Genomic DNA, 24943 nt, shown 5'->3' with positions numbered 1-24943 from the left:
AGTTTCCAACACTAGTGTAATGTTCAACGTGAATCATGGGGGAGACAAAATGATGCTGATGGGCTTAACAGCAACTCATGGGAATCTCCATATCACTGGACTTCCACCATCATGAACACGGTGATAGCATTGGTCAGACCAAAAGATGTAATGGTGTATGCTCGAGGGATCAACCAAGAGTAAGACAACATTACGAACATCGTTGGTTCTGATTTGATTGGACGATAGCCCACACTCAAATCAAGGGATTGATAAGGCAATAGCGCCGATAATTGATCGCGTGGATCAATCGATGAAGGTATTATCTTTCTTCAACACAGATACAAGATATCCCTTAGGGATGAGCGTGGTAGGACAAGCTTTTATCTTCCAACTCTCCAAGTTGTTATTAAGCTAACCAACTAGCTCAGGGGTATCCAACATAGATTCCTGGAGAAGAGGGTGGCTACAAGAAACCAACTTGATCACGAGCTCAACATAGCGATCAGGTGACAGCCTGGTGATACCTCCGAGAAGATATTCGGAAAATCACGAACCACCGATATGTTATTAAGCTCGAGAACAATCTTGCTTTTCAGGGCAAGACGATATGATCAAGGAGCGAGGGATTCACAGTCCTAACTCATTGGTCGATGAGTGCACCCGGAAATATGGACTAGGTAGCATGATCAATCTTAGGATGGTGATTTAATTACCAACACACTAAGAATGAGAGTATTGTCCATTAACTACCAAGCAACGGAGTTGCTAGGAATACTGCTTTCACACATCACGGTTCACTTGTCGGCATTCCGGTTATAATAACACGGAGCTGAGGAACGAACAATGATGGCAAGAAGTATTACTGCGTCAAGAATTTATAAGAGGTGGTGCAATTCCCATGACAATCCTGATATAAAGAAGGTAATACCCAAAGGTATAATAGAACAAAAACTAAATTGGCATTTGATCTGTGGAATACAACTACTTTGACCCAATCCTAGAAGTGGACGAGGTACTGGAGTTTGTTTCTCCTAGTCATTCTGGAATAGAATGGCTTGACGGACCACAAGAATTATAGGCATCGATGAACACAAATGCACACATACTCTTGGCTATCAACTGATAGAAGATGGTCGGAATACAACTGAAGAGGAACAACTCGAGGAACATATAATTTTTTGAGTTGTGGATGCATAGATTAGTATGTCTAGCATAGCTCAACATTTCTTCCGGACAACCCATGCAGAATGGTAGGACTGGCAGATTCACAATGAAGAATGGAGAACTCATCAAGAGCACTCTGGTTGTGATCTTATGGTTCAAAGAACTTCTGCCATAGACAGTTCATAGTATTTGGAAGAAGGATATACCACGGACCTCTAGGACTAATGCAAAGGTTACTAATATCCTAAAGGAACTAGCAACACTATCAACATGAGGTAAGTAGGGTGAATCTCGGGTTCAAAACCCAGTAGTAGAATACCTACTAACTAAATGGCATCACGGGATGCTTTTGAGAATGGTGGCCAGAATCATCACACCGGGAACACAAAACATGGCTAGATTACTAGGTGACTCCCTAAACACCTAGGGTCATAATAATAGCTCCAACATATATGTCGAGGCAATAGAGTACCTCAACTGACAGGTAGTGTGATTAATCTGGCCCAAATGGACATCAGGAACAGGGGAAAGGGTTTGCAAATGCATCAGACTATTTAGAAACCTGTGATGACTCGGATAGCATAACGGCTGTAATTGCTCAAAAGATTTGAGACAACCTACAAAAATGGTGGCATAGCCACTCAACAACAATATCAAGGTTCCGAGATCAACTGACAACATACGGAAGTAGTAGGAACGGAACTGAGGCTTGAAACTATCAATTCTATAAGTCTATGGATTAGTAACACGTCATCCTGATAGAAAGATGAGAAGCCTAGTTCTTAATCCCCGTAGAAGAGAAGAGGATGACTCAGATTACAAGGCCATAGGGTAAAGGAGTAAAAAGAGCCTTACGTTCCCTTCCACAATCAATTCCCCTACATAACAAAAGCATTTCTAGACTCAACTTCGACCAGTTTGGCTTGGTAATCCTACAGGCAGTCAGGCTCAGATACCAAAGCTCTCAGGACCCCGATTCCAAGTCATATCGATCTAGCCGGTAACACTTCATATCACTTTGCGGCCTCGCGCACGGTATTCCCATGGGTGTCGCCTTACCATGGCCCGGGACCGTTTGGGTCTTTTGGCTCACATATATGATTGTGTCGCTAGCATCCATATGACAGGGAACCCGGGCCAACATGGCTAGTCGTGAACCCAAAACGGCACCAACCTATGGGGACAGGCATACATGAATCACATCAAGCATGTCGGTCAGCAGCGAGTGAATCCGGGCTGTAGCACTGGGCTAACAGGACTCCGGGAACCCGGGCTGTAGTAGGCTAGGCAGGACTCCGGATGTCACCGCGTGACATTTCCCCGAAGGGACAGACACAGGAACGAAGTGAAACACATGCCGGCCAGTCAAGTGTCCTGAGCAGTAGTGCTGGGCTAACAGGACTCCGGTGAACCGGGCTGTAGCGGACTAATATGGCTCATGGAAGCACTAGACTACATTTCCCCATAAGAGAGGCTGCCAAGGATAAACAACTAGATTGTCGGATCCCACACATACCAAGCATTTCAATCATACACACAATATGCTCGATATGTGTAAATACAACATGGCATCACAACATAACTCTACAACTCAAGTATTTATTCCAAGGAGCGAGATATTACAAACATGGGTCTCATGACCCAACAATCACAGCATACAAATCAAGCACATGCGGAAGCTTAACATTTCTGAGTACAGACATCTACAAATGAAAAAGGTTGAGAAGTCTGACTATCTACCAGATCCTGCCGAGGGCACAAGATCGTAGCTGAGGTATCAAGCTAAACATCGAAGTCCACACGAAACTACTAGCGAGACTGAAATCTCTCTGCAAAACATAAATTAAGCAAACGTGAGTACAAAAGTACTCAGCAAGACTTACATCAGAACTAGCTACATATGCATCGGTATCAACAGGGGGGTGGTGGAGTTTAACTGCAGCAAGCCAGCTTTGACTCGGTGGCTATCTTAAACTATGACTGCAAGTAACTCTTTTGAGGTGGCGCACACGAGTCCTCATATTCACCATATCAATACACCACTATGGATCTGCTCCTGTCTCCCTACGAGAACGCCATCCATAGCACTCACGCTTATCTTGCGCATTTTAGAGTATCCACTTTCACTTGTCTATGAACTGTTATAGGCAACCCAGAAGTCCTTTACCGCGGACGCGGCTATTCGAATAGTTTTATACCCTGTAGGGGTGTACTTCGTCACACATGTTTCCACCACTTAGCATCTGCACACGACATGTGCTCGGGAGACTTCAAGCGAAAGCCGACGTGGGTGTAGACCATGACCTGACTAACCGCACAAGTCTCTAGTCCAGGTTTATCGCCTATTCGGGTTCCATCCGCGAGGAGATCCGGCCGGAGTTTCGCTCGCAGCCCCAAACGATGTGTGCAGGGTTCCCAAGACACCAAACGGGCGCCCGGTACACCATGCCACGGTGTATCTACCGCATCATAGCCCACCTCTAGGGTCAGCACTACGCACGGCCGCCAACACATATCCTATAAACACCAGAAACTAGTTGCAACTCCTGGACAGAGGACGAGAGGGGTCAGTAAGTCGAGCAGGGTCATATTTCAGGGCCTAATGTGTGGTAGTAACTGTTTCATGGATCACAAACATAAAACTCAGTTCCTGAGAACGGTTTCAATGAGACAACCCACCATGTTCTCCTACATGGCCTCTCACTGCTACCTTTACCAAATCGTGTTCACACACTTAGCTCACACACAGTAGGACATGTTCACAACTTTCCAATTCATCCCCGATGGATCAGACCTGACACAACTCTAAGCAATAGCAGGCATGACAAGCAAACATGAATGAGTAGGCACATCAGGGCTCAAACAACTCCTACTCATGCTAGTGGGTTTCATCTATTTACTGTGGCAATGACAGGTCATGCAAAGGAAATGGGTTCAAGTACCGCAGCATGTAACAGTTGAATCGTTGTTGTCCTAATGCAGTAAAAGAGAGCAGGAGCGAGAGAGTGGGTTTGTATCGGAATGAACAAGGGGGTTTTGCTTGCCTGGCACTTCTGAAGACAATATAGTTCTTCATCGGTGTCATCGATCACGTCGTCGGAAACATCATCGTCTGAGAGGGGACGGTTACCGGCAACCAGGGAAGGACACAATCAATGCCATGCAACAATATGATGCATGAATGTGACATGGCAATATGCTGTTGATTGGCCTAATGCAACTAGCAACAAGTTAAATGGAGTTGGTTTGAACACTAGGTTCAAATTCAAACTCCATATGTGCTTTATTAAATGCCATTTATTTGTTTTGTCCAAAACAGGGGACAAACATTGTTCAAACATGCATGAAAATGCCATAAACAGATTCCTTGAATTTTTCTGATAATTTTTCATATATAAATTATTTCATTCTGAGTTATAGATTATTTTCTATGATTTTTAGATGTTTTAGGCATTTTCTGAAATAAATAAATCATTTAGATTTATTTAAAATCCAGAAAAGGGTTTTACTGCGTCAGCATGACGTAAGTGTGACGTCATCAGGTCAACTGTGGCTGGCCAGGTCAAACCTGACCAGTGGGACCCACTGGTCAGTAGTTAGTTAACTAACTAAAGTTAGTTTGTGTTAAACTAATACTAATCCTAGTTTAGTTAGTGGCCTGGGGCCCACATGTCAGTGAGTCAGGGGAAAGTCAAACCCCGGTCAAGCTGGGTCAAACCCGCCGGACCAGGTCAACGGCTCATCTCCGGCAACGACAGAGACGGCGGAGGGCTTCGGAAATCGCCCACAAGCGACCAAATCGACCGTGGTTTGGTCCTACGCGTAGCTGGGGCTCCCGCGCATCTAGTGGGGCAAGTGGGAGGAGCTGGGGTGGAGCGAGCTCACCGGAATCGAGCTCGTGACGGCGGCCGGAGTACGGGTGCACTCGGAAGCGGGGCTACGGTGGCCGTGGGGTGGCGTGGTTGGCTCCTACGGCACCTACGCGGCGTGGTGAGCACGTGGGTGTGCTCGGTTGGAGGTTGCGCCGGCTGTGGCCACGGCGGCGAGAGGCTCGGCGGCGGCGCGGTTCGGTCTCCGGCGAAAAGCACGGCTAGAGGAAGGGTTGGAGAGGGAAAACAAGGGGGAAACGACAGAGGCTCACAGAGGGGTCGAACGGAGTCGAAGTCGGGGCCGGGGAAGCACGGACGGCAGCGAATCGAAGACGAGGTCGCCGGCGGCCGAAGGTTGAAGAAGACCTCGAAGGCGACGCTGCAGGGCTTCCGGCGAAACGTGGTTCGGTGAGGGGGTCGAGGACGACGTCGTGGAACTCGTGGGCACAACCGAGGGGCGAGGGGGTAGCTGTGGCCGTGGTGGTTCTTGTCAGCGGCGGCGGCCGCGTTCGGTGGTGCGAGGGAGAGAGCCAGAGGAGGGGGAGGAGAACGGGAGAGAGTGAGAGAGGGACCCGGGAGGCTGCGTGGCGTCCCCAGGGCGTCGAGGGGGAAAGCAGCAAGCAGGAGGTGGCCGTCGGTGGCCGTGCGCGTGCTGGCACACCGCGGGCACACGCCCATCCTCCTGGCAAAGGAGGAAGACGATAGGGGAGGGGGGCTAGGTGGGCTGGGCTAGCACAGGTGAGGCCCAGGTGGCACCAGGTTTGTTTCCTTCTCTCTCTCTTTTATTTAGTTTCTGTTTTCTATTTTCTGTAATGTTTTGACTTAATTAAAATGCTAAGGCATTTTCAAAAACCCTAAAAATAATTGTGGGCTCTGTATGGAATATTTCCAACAGCCCTCACTTAAGTTCAGAATTATTTGGACATTTAAGATATTATATAGCATTTAATTGTCCAAATTCAAATACGTATGAATTAACTCCAAAATCCAGAAATGTCCTAGAAATGTGTGCATCATTTTTGGAAGAAGTTTTCACCCATTCCAAAATTGATGAACATTTCTAAAAACCATTTTGGGTAGATGGAAAAGATTTAATTTGACCCTAGTTGTATTTCACTTGCTGCTAGGGTTTATCAGTCCCCATTTCAAAATTAATAGATGTTGAAAATGATGCATGGATGCAATGCCACTAATACAAGAAGATTTCTAGGGCTGTGACACCGTGATGAAAAGGAATATAAAAATCCAGATTAAGACATGGCAATGAAGAAGATGAACAAACACGCCATGACCAAGTTTAGCGACTCTTTGGCCACCTGGAAAGCAAGGGTGAAACATCGGATCGTCAACAAAAAGGAACCCTACTCCTAGATTGTAAAGGATAACCCAAAAATCACAAAAGAGTAGTTTCAAATATTCAAGGCGGCTTGCGAGGCCGCAGCTGCCAAAGAAAATGTGAAGTACATGAAGGGGCTTCAACAGAGGAACATGGGGTGCCACCACTTCAGAAGTCATGGTTACGGTGGGAAGAGGTACATATGGGCCAAGGAGGATGTGAAACGCGAAAGTCTGGACATCCCAGACCCCTTGGCGGACTTCACCGTCCCGCAGGAGCATGACAGCCTCAAGGCCCGGTACCATTGGGACCCAGTCAAGAAGGTTTTAGAGACGGGCCCGGTCACGACGGAGTTCATGAGACTCCTAGTAATTTTAGTCTCTGATCAATTTGACTGCACATTTAGACATATTTGCAAACGATCCTTGTTCCTTCTGCAGAGAGAGCACCACAGGATTGCGGCCAAAAGTGACTCACCATCTGAGGCGTCGGCGAGGCCCAAGTGGAACACCCCATTCAACAGGGCATTGAGCATATTGAAAGGACTCCTGGTGGACACTCGGCTATTGTATGGATGCGTGCACGGTGTCGGAGACGATGCCACGTGGAAGAAGTACTAGAATGAGACCACAGAGGAGAGAAAGGAAAGACGGAGGTTAACTGAACAAAACATCGACAAGAAGGTTGAGACCGCGGTTGAGAAGAAATCAGCTGAGACAGTCGCAACAGTGGTAGCTGCTGCAACACAGGCGCTTGCCGATATGTCTAGTGTCTTGGTTCTGGACATTGTCAGTTGGAGTAGGAAAAATCTAGAAAAAATATGCAGCGGACTTTCCCCTTGCCGACTTCTTCGGGAACAGCTCAACTAGCATTGCACCAGCACCTGCACCTGCTCCAGCACCGGCTCCCACACCAGCTCCTGCACTGGCTACCGCACCAGCACATACACCTGCTCCTGCACCGGCTCCCGCACCAGCTCCTGCATCGACTCCCGCCCCTGCTCATAACAGCCCGTCCTCCGTCTCGGACGTGCTCGGTGGTGCTTCGTCTTTGGCTTAGCTCGAAGCCCTCACAGTATCTGTCACACCGGCCCTCTTCAATAAATGTATAATCTCACATTTACGTTGCCTTTCAGATGTCTCACATCGTAGACATGTATTTGCAGGCCAACGTAACCCTGTGGACCATATTGTACGCCATCGGCAACCAGAAGGTGGACGTGGGGAAGGCGATGATAATGAAGCTGAAGGAACCATTGTTCCACAGCCGGCCGATTCCCCTTGATGCTTTCAAGGTTTCCGTGGCCAGTGTCAAACCCGACAACAAAAATTTGTCTCCTCCGGTACTAGGGGGATGACGACGAGACCCCGCGCCGGCTTGGCAGTTGCAATGGATGGGTCCTATTGTGGCCAAAGAATCTGCTTCGTCTGGAGGTGGCTGGGAGCACACCCATGGGCACGCAGCCTGAGCAAGGTTTGGACATTAACACCCCACATACCGAATTAGCGTCAACATTCATGCTGGGTGATAGAGGATGAGGTGAGGAAGAGGCTCCATTAGTCACTGATGACGTCTCCATAGATGAGGATGATGATGACGATGACACTCAACAGTATCTCAATACTGGCGCCTATGATGAGTACTCAGGGTTTGAGCATCATAAGTCGGTTCCTGAATTTCCTCCTCCGGAGGCTGGTCATATTATAGACATCCTTCCGGTAGCAAAGAAGCATAGGAAGAGACCGAGGAAAGGCAACAAAGCTACTTCTATGATCCAGCCGCCTCAGCAGCCTTGGGTTCAAGACCGTGTACCTATCCCCGGTGCAGCAAAATGGCATATCCCCGGTGAACCAATCCTACCTAAGGCAGCGGTAGAAGCCACACACGACGATATAAGGAGACTTTATGATGATGTGCTACGTAGAGAGAAAAGCATCATCGCCTTGGAAAATCCAGGATACCCACTCTACATGGTTAACATGCCGCAGCAAAGGTCGTACGTCCACACATGCCCAGCGGACAAGTTCTTCCTTGATTTGATTACATCTTCAACATGTTTCACTTGAAGAAGCTGGATTTTATGTTTGTCCGCCTTTTTGCCTTGTACATGAACTACATCATCGGGATTGAGCACATACCTTATATCTGTGTCGTTGACCCGTACTTCATGAACGAGGGTTTCTTGGCAGTCTACGCAGAGCACCCTGAATACGCGAGGGACTACATCATCGATTCTCGTGCCTTATCATCCCCTGTAAGTTATCTGCGCTGATATCCTTCCTTCTATATAAATCATTCATTTGCACGGTGGAGGCTAATTAATTTGAGGTGTACTTATTTTGCGCTGCGTCGGGCATGCCATCCTCATCATCCTTTATCCTCGATACTCCCATGCTCTTTACTTGGACTCGTCAAAGAACATGAAGAAAAAGGATTACACCCACATCAAGTATGTTCTCGACAGTGCTATCTTTTACTACGGCGTAAGGGGCGGAGAGATCAAGGATAAGAAGAAAACGGACGACAGGCCCGCCTTCGGCCATAAGACCGACTTCTGCTGCATCCAGCAACCGAGTGATACTCTTAGTGATGAATTATATGTCGTACACCACATGATGGAGTACAGACGGGATCAGCAGAACCTTCGCATGTCACCTAAATCCGGTGATGCCCATATTCTGCAATGGGCAAAGAACGTAGGAGATATCCTGAATCATCGACTTCGAGCTAAGTTCTATCACATCCAACATGAACTTGCCCAAGTCATCTTGAAGAAGGTCCTTGACAAAACATGTCTGTTCCACGAGGAAGGGCAAATGTGGCGGGAAGACGTCCGAACATGTGTAGCCGCTCAGCATCTTGACTTGAAGCCTTTCACTAAGCTCGGGACTATCTCCCTAACTTGGATGGATGGAACGACATGTTGGAGTGATTGTCGATATATGACAATGTGTCCATTTAGTCCATATTTTCTGAATGAGGAAACTTTGAGTTATGCATGGCGAAACTTTAATTGTGATGTAATTAAACCATCCTCCTCAACTAGCGAAGATCACTCTGGTTAGGGCATTTTGGGTACGATGAACTTTGTTATTTATGCTTATGTTATGTTGCTTCTATTTTTGCCAAGTCTGTCTCTTTCTGTTGCTTCAATTATGTATGTTGCATATCATCGACTCATGTGACGATGCAGGTGCATAGATCATCGATGAAGAAGAAGTGCAATGCAAGGAGTATACGATGAGTGGCCGGAGTGTCAGGCTCGCGTATACCGGTTTCCGGTTTCCGAGCGACAACCAGTAGTTAGTTTAGGTTCACGCTAATGCGAGAGAGGGATACGAACTCATGTACTGCATAGTTCCGCTCTCACTCACAGTGATAGCTCTTCTCACGTATATCATTGTTTAGATGGATGACGATGTAGTTACAAGTAATCGAGACTTGTATCGCTATTTTTGAGATGATGACGAGAAACCACTTTGTGTTGGATGATGATTGTGATGATGACATGATTTGATGAGACTATCTGTATGTATATGCTATGATTACATTTGTATGTGTTTGATATGCTAAAGATTATTGTATACAAAACAAATATGCAGAAAAAATAGAAACTAATAAAATTAGAAGTAGCGAGGGGAATAAACTTAGCAGTAGCACTCTCTTACCAGTAGCGCGTCCTAGTTAAAAGCGTTGCAGCTATTAGCAGCAGCGCATGCAACCAAAGCCCGCTGCTGCTAGTCATGTATAGCAGTACCATGGGACAACACGCGCTAGTGCTACATGTTAGCTGTAGCGCCTTATCAGTAGCGCGGCACCCCGCGCTACTGCTAGGCTTTTCCATAGTAGTGCTACGATGGGATTACTCACACATGATGGTGAGCATCATGAAATTGGTGATGGAGGAACGTTGGTGATGATGATGGCGACGAATACCCTTCTCTGGAGCCCCGAATAGACTCTAGATTAGCCCTCCCGATGAAGAGCAGGAGGCGGCGGCGGCTCCATATCGTAAAACGCGATGAATCCTTCTCTTGGAATTTTTTACGCGAATATGTACTTATAGAGTTGGAATTAGGGTCAGTGGAGCTTCAGGGGGTCCACAAGCCTGTAGGGCGCGTCCCTAGGGCTTGTGCCTCTCGGTGGCCCCCTCTGGTCGATTCTTGCGCCAATATTTTTTATATATTCCAAAAATATTCTCCATAAATTTTCAGGTCAATCTGAGAACTTTTATTTCTGCACAAAAATAACACCATGGCAATTCTGCTGAAAACAGCGTCAGTCCGAGTTAGTTCCATTCAAATCATGCAAATTAGAGTCCAAACGAAGGGCAAAAGAGTTTGGAAAAGTAGATACGATGGAGACGTATCATGGTGACCTTGTTCTTGAGCTTCCATGTCGAATTTATATGGTCCAAAGTAGTTTTGATGCATGATATAGCCTCTAGACACTTGTGGGAGTAGTTTCTACCAATCTTGTTGTGTTTTGTTCACTTTTATTTTGAGTCACTAAAAATTTCAGAAATTTTCAGATAAAAGAAAAGAAATGATGAGGAGATGGTTAAGGGGTTCTTCAAGCCGGAATTCAAATCAAAATGAAATTGAGTAGAAGAATAAGTCCATGTACAACCTTCCTCGTACGGCGGAGGTTTGGCCATCTGAATGGCCAAGGGATGCATTCTTGAGGGTGGCCGGAATTTATGATGAATTCTATTATTTGGCGGAGAATGCAGGCATCACCCACTTCATCCAAGATAAGTGTGAACAATACCTGTTGTTGACTAACACCTTCGTGCAAAATTTTCATTTCCATTCTAGGAGGTCGGCACCCACGGTAGAGTTTTATTTATATGATGATCACAAGGAGATGACGCTTGATGATTTTTGCTAGGTTTGCAAATGACCTTATGGGGGCAGCATTAGTGAATGATACGTCTCCAACGTATCTATAATTTTTTATTGATCCATGCTATTATATTATTTGTTTTGGATGTCTGACATGCATTATTATGCTATTTTATATTATATTTGGGACCAACTTATTAGCCCAGAACCCAGTGCCAACTTCTGTTTTTTCCTTGTTTTTGAGTTTTACAGAAAAGGAATATCAAACAGAGTCCAAATGGAATAAAACTTTATGATGATTTTTTTGGGCCAGAAGACATACATAGGACTTGGAGAGGATGACAGAAGTGTCCCGAGGGCTCCATAAGCCCTTAGGGTGCACCCTAGGGGGGCGCCCCCTGGCATGTGGGCCCCTCAGCAATCTTCAAACCCTAATCTTTAGCCTATAAATTCCCAAATATTCCCAAACCAACACAAGCATCCACCAAAATACTTTATTGCCGCCGCAAGCCTCTGTTTCCGCGAGATCCCATCTTGGAGCCTTTTCCAGCATCCCGTCGGTGGGGGGTTCGATCATGGAGGGCATCTACATCAACTCAATTACCCTACTGATGAAGCTTGAGTAGTTTACCACAGACCTACGGGTCCATAGCTAGTATCTAGATGGCTTCTTCTCTCTCTTTGATCGTCAATAGAATGTTCTCCTCGATGTTCATGGAGTTTTATCAGATGTAATCTTGTTTTGTGGTGTGTTTGTCAAGATCCGATGAATTGTGGATTTATGATCAGATCATCTATGAATATTATTTGAATCTTCTCTGAATTCTTATATGCTTGATTTGATATCTTTGTATTTCTCTTCGAATTATCGGTTTGCTTTGGCCAACTAGATTGGTTTTTCTTGCAATGGGAGAGGTGCTTAGTTTTGGGTTCAATCTTGCGGTGTCCTCACCTAGTGACAAAGTAGGGGTAGCGAGGCACATATTGGTATTGATGCCATGAAGGGTAAACAGATGGGGTTTTCATCATATTGCTTGAGTTTATCCCTCTACATCATGCCATCTTACTTAAGGCATTACTTCGTTCTTATGAACTTAATATTCTAGATGCATGCTGGATAGCGGTTGATATGTCGAGTAATAGTAGTAGATGCAGGCAGGAGTTAGTCTACTTGACACAGACGTGATGCCTATATTCATAATCATTTCCTTGGATATCGTCATAACTTTGCGCTTTTCTATCAATTGCCCAATAGTAATTTGTGCACCCAATGTATTATTTTCCTTCAAGAGAGAAGCCTCTAGTGTAACCTATGGCCCCCGGGTCTATTTTCCATCATATATTCTCATATCTATAAAACAAAAAACCCAAAAATAGCTTGCTGCAATTTTTTTTTGTTTTACGTTTTACTAATGTTTTATATCTATCTCTATCAGATCTCATCCTTGCAAGTGACCATGAAGGGATTGACAACCCCTTTATCGCGTTGGGTGCAAGTGTTTGATTGTTTGTGCAGGTGCATAGATTGGAGACTTGCGTGTATCTCCTACTGGATTGATACCTTGGTTTTTAACTAAGGGAAATACTTATCTCTACTTTGCTGCATCACCCTTTGCTCTTCAAGGGAAAAACCAACGCAAGCTCAAGAAGTAGCAGGAAGAATTTTTGGCACCGTTGCCGGGGAGATCTACATCAAGCCTACCAAGTACCCACCATAAACTCTTATCTCTTGCATTACATTATTTGCCATTTGATTCTCGTTTTCTTCTCCCCCACTTCTAAAATGATTTCATAAAAACACAAAATAATTTGCCTTTTTATTCGTCTTTCTTCTGTTTGCCTTCTCGTTTTCTTTTTGGTTGCTCGTGTGTTAGATTGCTTTCTTTGTCACGATGTGTGAAGAAAATACCAAGTTGTGTGACTTTCCCAATACTAATAATAATGATTTTATTAGTACTCTAATTTCTCCCGCCACTAGTGTGAAATCTTATGAAGTTAATGCCGCTTTCCTGTATCTTGTTATGAAAGATCAATTTTTCGGCCTTCCTAGTGAAGATGTTGCATCCCATCTAAATACTTTCGTTGAGTTGTGTGATATGCAAAAGAAAAAAGATGTGTATAATGATATTGTTAACTTGAAGCTATTTTCGTTCTCACTATGAGATCACGCTAAAACTTGGTTTCCATCTTTGCCTTAAAATAGTATTGATTCGTGGAATAAGTGTAAAGATGATTTTATTTCCAAGTATTTTCCTCCCTCTAAGATCATCTCCCTTAGGAACGATATTATGAATTTTAAGTAACTTGATCATGAACATGTTGCACAATCTTGGGAGAGGATGAAATTGATGATAAAAAATTGCCCTGCTCATGGTTTAAGTTTATAGATGATCATACAATTTTTTATGCCGAATTGAATTTTGCATCTAGAAATCTTTTAGATTCTACCGTGAGAGGCACTTTTATGGAAATTACTATAGGAGAAGCTACTAAACTTATAGATAATATTATGGCTATTCTCAATGGCATACCAAAAGATCTTCCACTAGTAAAAAAGTGCATAAGATTGAAGAAGTTAATACTTTGAGTGGAAAGATGGACGAACTTATGAATTTTTTTGCTAGTAAGATTATTCCTATTGATCCTAATGATATGCCTTTGTGTACTTTGATTGAGAATAATAGTGAATCTATGGATGTGAATTTTGGTGGTAGGAACAATTTTGGTAATAACGTATATAGAGGTAATTCCAACCCTAGGCCATTTCCTAGTAGTTCCTCTAATAATTATGGTAACTCCTACAACAATTCTTATGTAAATTGTAATAAGATGCACTCTGATCTTGATAACAATATTAAAGAATTTATTAGTTCACAAAAAGTTTTCAATGCTATGGTTGAACAAAAATTGCTCAAGATTGATGATTTGGCTACGAACATCGATAGTATTTATCTTGAGATTTATTCTTTGAAAATTGATCTATGCCACCAAAGCATGATATGAATGAATCTCTAAAAGCTATTAAAATTTCTATTGATGAGTGTAAAGAAAGAACCACTAGGATGCGTGCTATGTGAGATTGGTTAGTAAAAGCGTGTTCTTCTAGTTTTTGTGAGAATAATGATGAATATCTTAAAGTACTTTGTGTGACTCCTATTGAATATATTTTTTCTAATATAAATCTTGATAAAGATGTGACTGGAGATGAGTCAGCTTTAGCTAGAAGGCGTCCCAATGATTCAGAGTTTATAGATCTTAGTGCAAAAATTGATAAAAGTGGGATTGGAGAGGTCAAAACTTTAAGTAGCGATGAACCCACTCATTTGGATTTGAAGGATTTTAATTATGATAATTGTTCTTTGATATATTATATTTTTTTTGCAATCCATGTTGAATTCTCCTCATGCTTATAATCAAAATAAAGCTTTTACTAAACATATTGTTGATGCTATGATGAAATCTTTTGAAGAAAAGCTTGAATTGGAAGTTTCTATCCCTAGAAAACTTTATGATGAGTGGGAACATACTATTAATATTAACATTAAATATTATGAGTGCCATGCTTTGTGTGATTTGGGTGCTAGCGTTTCCATGATTCCAAAAACTTTATGTGATGTGTTAGGTTTCCGTGAATTTGATGATTGTTCTTTGAATTTGCATCTAGCGGATTCCACTGTTAAGAAACCTATGGAAAGGATTAATGATGTTCTTATTGTTGCAAATAGGAATTATGTGCCCGTGGATTTCATGGTTCTTGATATAGATTTCATGATAGACCTATTATTTTTGGTAGACCTTCCTTAGAACGATTGGTGCAATTATTAATATGAAAGAAGGAAACATTAGATTTTAATTTACATTAAGGAAGGGCATGGAACACTTACCAAGAAAGAAAATTAAGTTGCCGTATGAATCTATGATGAGGGCTACTTATGGTTTGCATACCAAAGATGATAATAGATAGATCTATGTTTTATGCCTAGCTAGGGGCGTTAAACAATAGTTCTTGTAGGTAGGCAGCCTAATTTTATTTTTATGTTTTTGGTTTTGTTTTGCAATAAGTACACATTAGTACATCTGTAATAATTGTGTTTTGGTGTTTTAATTAGTGTTTGAGCCAAGCAAGACCTTTGGGATGATCTATGGTGATAGTCGATTTGATGTTGCAGAAAAATAGAAAATTTTGCGCTCATTGCCAGAATTTCTAAAAATCACAGAAGCGTGGAAAAAGTCTAAATTTTTTACACAACATTGATATACAAATTGCATATTTTTTCCTAATTTTTAAGAAAATTTGGAGTTACAAAAGTATACGAAGATTCCAGATTGCTACAGACTGTTCTGTTTTTGACAGATTCTGTTTTCTATGTGTTGTTTGCTTGTTTTGATGAATCTATGGGTAGTATCGGGGGGGTATGAACCATGAAGAAGTTGGAATATAGTAGATAATATACCAATATAAATAAAGAATGAGTTCACAACAGTATGAAAAGGTGGTGATTTATTTTCTTATATTAACGGATCTCATTAGTTTTCTTGTTGAGTTTTGTGTTCTGAAGTTTTCATGTTTTGGGTAAAGATTTGATGGACAAGGGAATAAGGAGTGGCAAGAGCATAAATTTGGGGATTCCCAAGGCACCCCAATGTAATACTCAAGCACAACCAAGCATCTAATCTTGGGGATGCCCTGGATGGCATCCCCTCTTTCGTCTTCATCCATCGGTAAATTTACTTGAGGCTATATTTTTATTCACCACATGATATGTGTTTTGCTTGGAGCATCTTGGATGATATGTGTCTTTGATTTTTAGTTTTCCACAAGCATCCTTTCTGTATACACCTTTTGAGAGAGTCACGCATGAATCGCGGATTTATTAGAATAATCTATGTGCTTCACTTATATTTTTTGAGCTAGGCAATTGCTCTAGTGCTTCACTAATATCATTTTAGAGCACGATGGTTGCTTTATTTCATAGTAATTTTTTAACTCTCATGATTTACTTATATTATTTTGAGAGTCTCCAAAAAACATGGTAATTTTCTTAGGTTATGAATTTAGTCCTAATATGATGGGCATCGAAGAGGGATATAATAAAAACTTTCATATAAAGAGCGTTGAATACTATGTGATGTTTGATTCCTTATGATTGTTTTGAGATATAAAGATGGTGATATTAGAGTCATGCTAGTGAGTAATTGTGTATTTATAGAAATACTTGTGTTAAAGTTTGTGACTCCTTAAATTGCCCAATGTCTTCGTGAGCAAACAAGTTGGATGCACACCCACTTAGTTTCTTTTTGAGCTTTGATACACTTATAGCTCTAGTGCATCTGTTGCATGGAAATCCCTACTCAATCACATTCATATCTGTTGATGGGCATCTCCAAAGCCCGTTAATATGCCTAGTTGATGTGAGACTATCTCCTTTTTGTCTTCTCCACAACCACCATATTCTATTCCACCTATAGTGCTATATTCATGGCTCACGCTCATGTATTGCGTGAAAGTTGAAAAAGTTTGAGAACATAAAAAGTATGAAACAATAGCTTGGATTGTCATCGAGGTTGTGCATGATAAAATACTTTGTGTGATGAAGATGGAGCATAGCCAGACTATATGATTTTGTAGGGATAAATTTCTTTGGCCATGTTATTTTGAGAAGACACGATTACTTTAATAGTATGCTTGAAGTATTATTGTTTGTATGTCAATATTAAAATTTTGTTTCGAATCTTATGGATCTGAATATTCATGACACAGTAAAGAAAATTACATGGATAAATATGTTAGATAGCATTCAACATCAAAAATTCTGTTTTTATCATTTACCTACTTGAGGATGAGTAGGAATTAAGCTTGGGGATGCTTGATATGTCTCCAGCGTATCTATAATTTTTTATTGTTCCACACTATTATATTATCTGTTTCAGAGTTTTATATGCATTATTATGCTATTTAATATTATTTTTGGGACTAATTTATTAATCCACAACATAGTCCCAGTTTCGGTTTTTTCCTTGGTTTTGAGTTTAACAGAAAAGGAATATCAAACTGAGTCCAAACAGAATATAACTTTATGATGATTTTTCTTGGACCAAAAGACACACGTAGGACTTGGAGAGGAAGGCACAAGAGTCCCGAGGGATCAAGAAGCCCTCAGGGCACGCTCTAGGGGGCGCCCCTGGCTTGTGGCCCCTCAACGCTCTTCCAACCTGGCCTATAAATTCTCAAATATTCCCAAACCAACAGAAGCATCCAAAGAAATACTTTTCCTGCTTCCGCAAGCCTCTATTTCCATGAGATCCCATCTTGGGGACTTTTCCAGCATCTTGCCGGAGGGGGATTCGATCACGGAGGGCATGTACATCAACTCTATTGCCCTACGGATGAAGTGCGTGTAGTTTACCACAGACCTACGAGTCCATCGCAAGTAGCTAGATGGTTTCTTCTCTCTCTTTGATCTTCAATACAATGTTCTCCTCGATGTTCGTGGAGTTCTATCTGATGTAATCTTCGTTTGCAATGTGTTTGTCCAGATCCGATGAATTGTGGATTTATGATTAGATTATATATGAATATTGTTTGAATCTTCTTTGAATTCTTATATGGATGGTTTGATATCATTGTTTTTCTCTTCGAATTATTGTTTCGGTTTGGCCAACTAGATTGGTGTTTCTTGCAATGGGAGAGTTGCTTAGTTTTGGGTTCAATCTTGCGGTGTTCTCACCTAGCGACAAAGTAGGGGTAGCGAGGCACATATTTGTATTGTTGCCATCAAGGGTAAAAAGATGGTGTTTTCATCATATTGCTTGAGTTTATCCCTCTACATCATGTCATCTTACTTAAGGTGTTACTCCGTTCTTATGAACTTAGTACTGTAGATGCATGCTAGATAAGGGTCGATGTGTGGAGTAATAGTAGTAGATGCAGGCAGGAGTTGGTATACTTGACACAGACGTGATGCCTATATTCATAATCATTGCCTTGGATATCGTCATAACTTTGCTCTTTTCTATCAATTGCTCGACAGATATTTGTTCACCCACTATATTATTTTCCTTCAAGAGAGAAGCCTCTAGTGAAACCTATGCCCCGGGTTTATTTTCCATCATTTATTTTCAGATATATAAACAAAAAAACCAAAAATACCTTGCTGCAATTTATTTACTTATATTTTATTTAATGTTTTATATCTATCTCTGTCAGATCTCATCCTTGCAGGTGACCGTTAAGGGATTGACAACCCCTTTATCGTGTTGGGTGCAAGTGTTTGATTGTTTGTGCAGGTGCATAGATTGGAGGCTTGCGTGTATCTTCTACTGGATTGATACCTTGGTTCTTAAATGAGGAAAATACTTGTCTCTACTTTGCTGCATCACCCTTTCCTCTTCAAGGGAAAACCAACACAAGCTCAAGAAATACCAGTGAACCACGTCCTAGAGACGTGGAAGACTTTATTGATGAAACTATTGTAGGGGAGGAGAGAGGGGTGTTAGAAGCGAGAGTGTCTACCTTACATTTTTCCTGTTTTATGCTATTATTAACTATTTGCTGGGAGATGGTTGATTTTCGTGGGGAGAGAGGAGGCCTTAGTGCCCCGGACCTTGCTATTTTGCGCCATGCTTTATATTGTGATAGAAATCTTAGTTTGGGCGCTATTGTTGCTCATTGGTTAAACACAAACCAAACGAAGGGTCCCTTCTTTGGAGGTATATCTATGCCTCCCACCTTGGTAGATGCTTTGAGATACCTATTAGGCATGATGATGAGGAGGAAATGCTGCTACCCACTAGATATTTGAACTACAATAGTATGCTAGCGGACGATTTTATTAAGAAAGACAAGGACAAGAGACTCCTCTACAACCTAGTATTTAGCCAGGATACTTGTGGGACTATTATTCTGCCTTCTTCGTTCAGGCAGGTACACTTTTATGCCCAAGGACATCTACAGATTTTGGGTTCTTCGACAACCCCCAGTACCTGAGCCAGCACCAGTTGATGACCCGTATTAGGAGCATGTTTTATAGTGGGTGTCACTTGAGCTCGCCAACCAGTGGAACCCTCAGGTCCCTCCGGAGTATCGAGGAGAGGGTTACTTTGAGCCGTGGCCCTGGACCAACTTAGGCAAAAATCCTAAGCTTGGGGAAGTACGTATTTCTCACCGACATTACATTCATGTTCACACACTCATTTCAATTGTCGGTGTTCATACTTTTTCATTGTATTATCCATGTTAATTTATTTTTCTTGCCTTCTTCTCATGTGTTTGAAAAACTTTGAGAATATAAAAAAATACTTCTCGCTTCTTTTTAGTTTTTCTTTCTAGCTTATTTAGTTCTTGTTTTGCTTGTTGGGAAGCATTCCCATGTAAATAGTTTTTCGTGTTCTTGTTTTACTTTCTTCAGAAAAAAAACTCAAAAACATATTTCAGTGTGTTTCTTGAAATTATTTTTTCTTTCTTTGGGTCGTAAGGAGAAGACCATGATGAAAATGTTGAGTGGCTCTCATATGCATTATTGTTGATCTAACAGAGAGCCCATATTACCTTGTCTTCTCCTTTGAATAAATGTTTGCAGATTCAAGCTTAGTAAAATGCACATGCAATGTTATTATTATTCACCCCGTTCGATCGTGCAAGTGAAATGGAAGAATTGTGATATATGATGAAATGATTGAGATGGAGAAAAGCTGGTACGAACTCGACCTATATTGTTTTTGTAAAGGGATTTTACATCTGTGCCCTAGGTTTCTTAGCTCTACTCATTCATCCCCATGCTCTTAACTCTTTCTCACTCCCTTGCCTGAAACCCTTGTAAATGGTCACAACGGATGATGTCATCGGGTCAAACCATTAACCGTTAACTCTGATGAGTGGGGTTGCCTTGAGACACGCCAGATGAGCTTGTCTGAGGGATACACTTGTCTGAACTCTGAACCTCAAGCAACGACAGGACCAGGCCGCTCTGCCCCCTCCGCCGCCGTCGTGCCCTCCAACCACTAACCCCATTTCGCCTCCTCCGCCGTCGTGCCCTCCGCTATATCTATCCCCACATCCCCCTCATGATTAAGCAGCAATGTGAGGGGAGCAGGTTCTCAAGCCCATCGACCGTGGAGAGGAATTGGTCGAATCGGTGACGGATAATTCATGGATTACACCTAGGTAAGTGTCATTTTCCATCTAACACATTTGCTGATTGATACATCCGGCCCTATTTGACAGCAAGTCGCGTGAATCGATCAAATTTTGCTGAATTGTTCCCAGCCTAACTGTAACTTCTCCTTATTTGAATCGAATAGGATTTATCGCGCGCTTTCTTTCCAGCTGTCGGTTAGGATGGAAGTTAGTGTGCTGCGCGGTAGAAAACCGCATATGATTACTGGATTTTTCTATCCGAAGGTGGTACAAACAAGTATGTCATTTAATGATTTGATCGTGGCGCTCCAAAATTCTTAATATGTGTGGAGCCATGCCGATGCTGTTGAACTGAAATATTTCAGTAGTACCGAGCAAAAATTTCTCCCACTAACTTGCGATGAGCATCTTGGATTACTCTTTAATTTGAATGCTGAAAGACACTTCAGTAAAATCCTTATCGAGGTGTTTCAGCCACGCAATGAACGTGACAATGTGAAATCTTCTGTCTCTGCTAATAGCGAGCGCCCCGGCACTCCTTGTAGGTCAAAACCAAGCAAAGCTAGTGGTTCTGAAAGTCACAATATGTCTTCTACAGCTTCTTCTGGCGCTTCTCCTGTCGCTGTTGCAGCCGATGTACAGCAAGATGTAGAGCCAGACAAAGAGGTGCCTCGAAATGATGATGAGGATGAGAATATGTTCCCTGATCTTGTAGATACTGTCAGTAAACAACCATTGGAAGGTGAATATCAAGAGCAACATATAATCCGTGCTAGATTTGATGACACTGGCGATTAAGAGAGGTAGGAGAACATAGACAACCCAGCTTTAGATGAATATGGTGGTGAGGACATGCCAACAATTGAGTGGAACAGGGAAGATCCTCAGCTAGCTATCGGTGCCATATTCCAATCAATGGTGGACTATCGTAATGCAATGACTACATATTGCATTCTCATTGAAAATACATATGTGGTTGATAGGAGTGAGCCAACAAGGTTCACTGTTCATAGCCCATATGATAGATGTAGATGGAGGTTGCATGCATCACATATGTTGAGGAGCAAGTTCATTCAGGTCTGTGCATTTCAATTTATACGGATTCAATTTATTTTCAGATCATTGTGTAATGTTTTTTAACAATATTTTGTTTGGGTCCCATTTTATTTTAGATAATAAAGAACACACAACAGCACACTTGATTGGAATATGAGGGAAGGCTAAAACAAAGCTAGCAAAGACTAGGTGGTTGGCAGATGCAATTTTTGATTGGTTGAGAGAAACACAAACACCTTATCCAACAACACTCCATGGGAAGCTATTTGAGAAGTACAAGATTGATATACCTTACATGAGGATTTTCTATGCTAAGGAAATGGCTCTTTACAAGATTAATGGCCCTTGTAATGAGAGCTTTCAGTTGCTCTACACATTTAAATCTAAAGTGGAAGCTGCTAGTCCAGGGAGTGTTGTAGAGATTGACAAGCATACAATTAGATACAAAATAAATGGGAAGTCATTTCAGAAGGAATGCTTTAGGAGGTCTTTTGTTTGTTTCCAGGCTTGTTGGCAGGAGTTTCTTGATGGTTGCATGCCTATTTGGCTGTTGATGCAACTGCTTCGAATGGAAGGTGGAGAGGACAACTAGTGGCAGCTTTTGCAGTTCATGGACATAGCTGGCTATTCCCTAGTTGCATTTGGTGTGGTGGAGGCAGAGTCTGACGATAGTTGGGCCTAGTTTCTGCAACATTTGCGCAACGTTATAGGTACACCCCCAGGTTTAGCTATACACAAAGATGCTTGCAAGGGTTTGGAGAGTATAGTGGAAATTGAATTCCCTGTAGTGGAGCATAGGGAATGTATGCGACAACTAGCACAAAATTTTAGAAACAAATTCAAAGTTAAAGTGTATGATGAGAACTTATGGCCAAGATCATACACATGCAGTGAGAGGAAGCATGAGCATCATTTGAGAGTGTTGTATGCTCACAATCCTCTGGTGATGGACTACCGAGATGCACATCATGGAAAGTTGTGGTCAAGAAGCGATTTCAATGAAATTTGCAAAGTATACTGTGACCATCTTATGGAAAATATTTGATAAGATTCGGCAGATGATCATGATAAAGATGGCTCTTCGCAAAAGAATTGTAGAAACAGAATATGTTGACCATCTTATGCTCCCATCTCTTATTAAGTGATTGCATGCCAAGGCAAGAGGCCTGAACATGAAATGCATTCGAGCGGCGAACCACGAGGCCGGGGTAACATATACTGACAGTAAAAACAGGGAATGGAGATATCCAGTTAACCTAGCAACTAGGGAATGCAATTGTAGGCAATGGAAGCTCCATGGGAAGCCATTAATACATGACCTACATCTGATGACTATTATAGGTGGTGAAGATGGTGAACTTGATCAATGCATCTCTGAATATTTTTCTGTTGCCAAATTCATGGTTGCTTATGCTTCCAATGTGCCTGCACTCTTGGGAAAAGACCAATTGAACATAGTAGATCCAGGGTTCAAACTACATTCTCCTGTACTGACTAGACCACCGGGAAGACCAAGGAAGAACAGGATCAGTAGAGGTCAAGAGGGTCATGTAAAAAGACAGCACACTTGCAAAAAATGTGGAACCCTAGGGTACATTTCTAGGAAATGTACCAATCCAGTGGATGCTTCATTTGGAGAAGGGGAACAATGGGCAGCAACAAATGTAGAGCAGAATGCAACATTAGAGCAGAATGAAGCTAATACAGCGTAGAATGAAGCATTAGAGCAGATTGGGAGAATGAAGCACCAAAGCAGATTGTAGCTAATTCAGAGGACAATGAAGCAGCAAAGCAGATTGCAGCTATTTCAGAGGAGAATGAAGCAACTGAATTAGCACTGCGGGCAGCTTGGTATGTGTGCAATGATGATCCACAAGTATAGGGGATCAATTGTAGCTCTTTTCGATAAGAGTGTAAAATCCAACAAGGAGCAGAAGGAAATGACAAGTGGTTTTCAGCAAGGTAATGTCTGTAAGTGCTGAAATTGTATGTAGCAGAGTAGTTTGATAACAAGATAATTTGTAACGAGCAAGTAATGATAGTAGCAATAAAAGTGCAGAAAGGTAGCCCATTCCTTTTGAGGCAAAGGACAGGCCAAAATGGTCTCTTATGATAAGCAAAGCGTCCTTGAGGGTACACGGGATTTTCATCTAGTCACTTTCATCATATTGGTTTGATTTTTGTTCGGCACTTTGATAATATGATATGTGTGTGGACCGGTGCTTAGGTGTTGCTATTACTTGAACAAACCTCCTACTTAAGATTAACCGTCCCGCAAGCATCCGGAACTACGAGAAAAGTATTAAGAATAAATTCTAACCATAGCATTAAACTTTAGGATCCAATCGGTCCCTTACGGAATAGCGCATAAACCGGGGTTTAAGATTCTGTCACTCTTGCAACCCATCATCTAATTGCTACTCCATAATGCATTCCCTTAGGCCCAAATATGGTGAAGTGTCATGTAGTCGATGTTCACATGGCACCACGAAGGGAATCACAACATACATACTATCAAAATATCAAACACATATCAAGTTCACATCATTACTTTCAACATGATTTCTCCCATGACCTCAAGAGCAGACGTAACTACTCACAAATGATAATCATGCTCAAGATCAGCATGGTATTAATTAACATATTGGATCTGAACTTATAATCTTCCACCAAATAAACCATATAGTAATCAACTACAAGATGTAATCAACACTAGTAGTCACCCACAACCACCAATCTATAGTTCCGATAACAAGATTGAACACAAGAGATGAACTAGGGTTTGAGAGGAGATGGTGCTGTTGAAGATGTTGCTGGAGATTGCCCTCCCCAAGATGGGAGAGTTGTTGGTGATGATCATGATGATTTCCCCCTCCGGGAGGGAAGTTCCCCCAGCGGAATCGCTTCGCCGGAGGGCAAAAGTGCTCCTGCCCAAGTTTCACCTCGATACGGCGATGCTCCATCCCGAAAGTCCTCTCCTCATGTTTTCTAGGTCAAAATGACTTATATACCAGAAGATGTGCACCGGAGGCGGACCTGGATTAGCACAACCCACCAAGGCGCGCCTGGGCTCCCTGGCGTGCCCAGGTGGGTTGTGCCCACCTGGTGGGCCCCCTCTCATAGTTATTTGCTCCAATATTCTTTATATATTTTATAAAAAATCTCCGTGAAGTTTTAGCTTGTTTGGAGTTGTGCAGAATAGGTGGCCCGACGTAGCTTTTCTAGGTCCATATTTTCAGCTGCCGGAATTCTCCCTCTTTGTGTATATCTTGCATATTATGAGAGAAAAAGGCATTAGAATTACTCCAAAAAGCATTATTATGGATAAAAATATCATAAATAACAGTAAGAAAACATGATAAAAATGGACGTATCAACTCCCCCATGTTTAGACCTCGCTTGTCCTCAAGAGAAGACCGAAATCGAAAAACATGTCCACATGCTTAGAGAGAGAGAGAGGTGTCGATAAATACAAAATAGGGACATAGAAGCATCATGTTCATTATTATTACAGCAACAAACTTAAACATAAAGCTTTCATCATAAAGCTCTTATC

The sequence above is a fragment of the Triticum urartu genome, chromosome 6 (genome assembly GCF_003073215.2).
Source record: "Triticum urartu cultivar G1812 chromosome 6, Tu2.1, whole genome shotgun sequence".
In the NCBI taxonomy this organism is placed as follows: domain Eukaryota; kingdom Viridiplantae; phylum Streptophyta; class Magnoliopsida; order Poales; family Poaceae; genus Triticum; species Triticum urartu.
The sequence above is the reverse complement of the archived record's forward strand: the minus strand, read 5'-3'. Positions refer to the sequence as shown.